Genomic DNA, 4,897 nt, shown 5'->3' on the forward strand with positions numbered 1-4,897 from the left:
GACCACGTTAGGCGAAGAGTGGCACTCGGCCCCCACCGCGGGGGCCGGCGGACCGCTCCCCCCCACGGCAGGGGAGGAGGGAACTCTGCCCACGCACAACTGGCAGCCGCAGGGGCGGCGGCTGACGACGCGCAGAGAGGCGGCGGGCTGGGGGATCCGACAAACCCCAGAAGAGGACACGCCTCCATGATCGCTAGAGAAGACGCTTTCTCGCCGAAGGTGGATCGCCCCCGACCCCCGGTCGCCCCCGTAAGGGCCCTGGGCGGAGGCGTTCAGGCACGCCCTGGGGGAGGTGTGGGGGGGGTCTGCGGCATGGGGCAAAACACGCACGGTTGGCGACTCCTGAGCGTTCGCGGTCGGGGCCCCTGGTCCAAAAGCCCCCTCACTTCGAGGGGAACACTCCCCCGTCGGTATGGGAGAGGGGTCACCGAGGCAGACCAGGCCGGTGGCAGAGGCCCCCCACGGGGCCGGCCGGCACCACGTCGCCGGCCCAGCCCCACCACGATCGCCCACACGACCGTGCAACCACCCCCCCCTCGGGCAGGGTGGGAAGAGCACAAGCCGTGCGCTCGCCTTTCGAAGTCCGCCACGCACACATCGTGGGGACGCCGAGACAACGCCCCCCGCCCGCCCACGCAGCGCAGGAGGATGCCTCTAGGCTTGCCCGCCTCGACCCCCCCAACCCCAAGCACGCTGCTCGAGGGTGTACCCAACGCAGCAGACGCTGCAGCGGCGACCAGAGGGGGGACGCCGGGAACGAGGACGACAACCACCGCTCGGTTTCGGGCACCTTGGAGAACAACCCGGTGCGCTCCGGGGGCACCACAAAAGGGCCACACAGACCCAGCAGCCGCGCGCCAAACGGGGCGCGCGACCGGGCGGGCGGCACGGCCCCGCACCCGTCCGTCGCGGGCAGGGGGGACCCCGGCCAGGCAACAGCCACACAGGGCGAGCGAGGGCTGCCCGCTGCGTCAAGAGGACTCACGACCCCCCGCCAACGCCACGAGGCCGAGGGCGGGGCGACCGCGGTCGGGCCGGATAGTCTCGCACCCGCGCCTCCCACGCACCGCCCACAGGCGGGGAAGGAGAGGTGAGGTGCCCGCGGGCAGAACGAGAAGAGCGGCCACCATTCACCATGAATGGACCGTCCCTCGCCTGGCACGCGGCTCAAGGCCCGGGAGAGCGCGACGTCACCACATCGATCAGGCCCCGAGGACGGGGAGGGTTGGGGGAGGTCAGTCAGACCGGCGAGGACAGCGATCGGAGGAGCCCGCTTCAGCCTCGCCAGCCCCGCCTCCCAAGCACAACCCAAAGACGAGGACCGCCTGACACGCAACGGCACAGAGCCAGCGGGGTAAGGGGGAAGGTTGCCGCAAACCTCCCCCCCTCCCCCGGGTGCCGTCTCTCGAGGGGACAAGAGACCAACGCGAGAGGCGGGCACCACCGTCGGGACACTCCGACGCCCTAGAGCCGGCGCGCGGGCCCAGGCGGTCAGCTCAAAGGGAACAGGGCAGGGCGCTGGATCCCCAGGAACCCAGAACCCTGTCCGCGTGCGGAGGCCCAACCCCTCCAGCGACAGTCGCCGAAGGACAGCGTGTCAGTACTAACCTGCAGGCGGAAGATGACGATATGAGGTGATCAAAAACACCGCGCAGGAAGACGGGGACCGAGCCACTTGAACACGCCTGCCCCCACGACACTCGACACGGCCACCTGTCCCCAGCAGGTCCCCAGCGCCAGCAGACAAGGGGCACTCAGGGACATCTGGTCGGCCCCCGTGGCGTAGAGGGCCAGGGAGGCCCTCACCGTCCACGCGCGCCACCCAGGGCCCAGCACGGGGACTTGTGGAGGAGAAAACATCGGGACGGGACCGCCACGGCCCACGAGCGGCCGCGGGCCGACAGGGGTCGCCCTCGCCGGCCACCCAGGGCCACCCAGGGCCCGGTCCCCGGCCCCAGCACGGGGACTTGTGGAGGAGAAAACATCGGGACGGGACCGCCGCGGCCCACGAGCGCCCGCGGGCCCACAGGGGTCGCCCTCGCCGGCCACCCGCGCCACCCAGGGCCACCCAGGGCCCGGTCCCCGGCCCCAGTCCCCGGCCCCAGCACGGGGACTTGTGGAGGAGAAAACATCGGGACGGGACCGCCGCGGCCCACGAGCGCCCGCGGGCCGACAGGGGTCGCCCTCGCCGGCCACCCGCGCCACCCAGGGCCCGGTCCGCGCCCCCAGAGTAGGACTCGGAAGAAGCCACGGACGACTGGGTGCCACTCACAGGGCTGTCCCTGCCTCCTGAGCGGGAACCAGGGAAAATGGGTGGGAAAGGCGAGGCCGAGGGAGAGGGACACGCATGCACGGGACGGCGGCCGGTCGCCGGACACCCCCCTCTCCCGCCCGCGTGTGCCGTCTCCTTCCTGTCCCCGCGGGGTGGGTCGGGTCTCCAAAGCGGCCACAGCGTGCTGGTCGACCTGCCCGGGCAGCCCCGCAAGCCGCCTGGCTGGCTGAGCCTGGAAGCGCGGCGACAACGTCCTCCCGCCACACAGCCCTGCAGGCCCAAGCTCTGCCTCCCAGATGTCCCAGCCGGCGTCCCGGCACGAACCAGATGGCCCCGCGAAGGCTGCTTGCTTCCCGGAACTCAGCCTCGCTCGCATCGGGGACTGTCCCCTGCTTTGCCTGCTGCACCGAAGATTCAGAGGACAAGAGACTTGTAGAAAAGCGGCCGCCAGGTGGAGCCCGACCACAACCGGCGCCAGCCACCAGAGGTCTGCTGCAAAACACGGGGCAACCCTCTGGAGCCCATCATTTCAGAGTCCAGAAGGTCCCCCGGGGGCATCAAACACAGTCCCCCTACTCCCCACGGAAGCCATCGAAAAATGACGGGTCAGTCTAGGGCCACGCCACCCTGAACGCGCCCAATCTCGTCTGATCTTGGAAGCTAAGCAGGCCCCGGCCTGGCTAGCACTGGGATCAAAGAAAGGATGGGTCGGCCCGACCACCGACATCGTCCACCAAACCCGTCTCTGCACAGACCACAACATAGCCGAGAGACAGACAGGCAGAAACAGAAAGAGAGAAAGGGAGAGAAAGGAAAAGAACAGAAAGAAAAGAGACGGAGAAACAGAGAGAGAAAGTCAGAAAGAAGAAAACAGTAAATAAGAAAAGACAGGAAGAGGGCACGGGGAAGAAAGAAAAAGGAAGGGAGGAAGGAGATAGGAAACACAGAAAGACAGAAGGAAAGAAGAAATAAGGAAAGAAAAGACAGGCAGAAAGAAAGAGAATGAGAAAAAGGAAGGAAGGATGGAAGCAGAAAGAAAGAAGAAAGAAAGAAAGACAGACAGAGACAGAAGGAGGGAAAGAAAGAAAAGAAAAAGAAAGGAAATTAAGAGAGAAAAAGAAAGAGCACGGAAAGATGGAAAGAGAAAAAGATAGAGAGAAGGAAGGAGAGAGACAGTATAGAAAGAGACAGAAAGGAAGAAGGAAGGAGAGAGAAAGGAGAGAATGAGAAAGAAAGAAGGTAGGAAAGTAGAAAGGGGGAAGAAAGATGGAAAAAACAGAGATAGAAACACAGGATAACAGGAGAAAGGAAGAGAGGAAAGAAATACGGAAGGAAGGAAGGCAGGCAGGCAGGAAGGAAGACAGGAAGACTGAAAGAAGGAAAGAACAAAGAAGTAAAGAAAAGGCAGAAGGAGGAAGAGAAAGAAAGAAAGGGGGGGGGGGAGAGATGATAGGATGAGAAAACCTTTCTGTCGTGGAATCATAAAACCCCTTCCTATCTTAGGATCATGAAACCCAGGGTGGAACTATGATACACTTCACATTCTCAGAGCACGCCGGCTGGTGAAACAAAGAAAGAAGTCAGGGACAGAGAGAACACATTCACGGGGCCTGGCCGGGGGGCCAGGGTGGGGCGGCCCGAGGCTGTCGCCAGAGCCATCTCTGTGGCAGGACGTCGCAACACGCCTACCGGATTTTCCCATAACGCTCGCCCGCCGCCAGGTGACCCCCGTCATCCACCGATCCAAGTGTCAGCCTGGAAAGGACGGGCTCCCTCGTGGGGGAGGGAGCGTGGGGGCGGGAGTGGGTACACACTGGGTCGCAGGCCTCCTCCCGGCCCCTCTCGGACCACGTCTCTCAGCCCTCGGGCACACTCCCCACCACTAGTCGACCAGAGAGCCCCCGGGGGCGGGGGGCCGGAGGGGGGCGTCCACGGCAGGGAGAGAGGACAGGGACCCATCGGCCCGTGCTAGATGCCACGGGTGGAGGCAGGACCTGCTGAAGACACACGAACAGTACGGAGAGGTTCAGAGCGGGGCCTAGGCGCAGCCACTCACGATGATCTCACAGTTGGACTATCTGTCACGGTGGACCGAAGCGCATGAAGTGGGCGCTCCCGGAAACGGCGTGTGTGTGTGTGTGTGTGTGTGTGTGCGCGCGCGTGTGCCTGTGTGTGGGAGGGAGAGAGAGAGAGAGAGAGAGAGAGATGGGAGAAGACGGTCGGTACATTCACTCACTCCTGTACCCGGGCCAGTCGTTTCTCCCGAAGGACAGAAATCCATAAAACACCCACGTCTAAAGAGTGTTTACACAGAGCTAACCCTAGGTCGAATCAGTCTGGAGTCGAGTGCGGGGAATCCTATGGTCCCAAACTGGGACTCCAGTCCCGGCCCCATAGCAAAAGGGGGTCATTTCTCAGAAAACGCACGCACACAGAATCGGGTAACGTTTATACAATTTTATACCGTGGTAGTGACTTCCTTCCCCGCCCCCGTGTTCTTAGGATCGGTCTCACTACATAGTACTTTTTTTTTTTTTTTCTGAGCTTTATTTTATTTTATTTTATTTTACTGTCATTTCGTTAGAGATGATGGGGAGGGGTGGCGGGGGAGCAGGGCATAGTTCA

The sequence above is a fragment of the Eulemur rufifrons genome, unplaced genomic scaffold, assembly GCF_041146395.1.
Source record: "Eulemur rufifrons isolate Redbay unplaced genomic scaffold, OSU_ERuf_1 scaffold_282, whole genome shotgun sequence".
NCBI classification, from domain to species: Eukaryota; Metazoa; Chordata; class Mammalia; order Primates; family Lemuridae; genus Eulemur; species Eulemur rufifrons.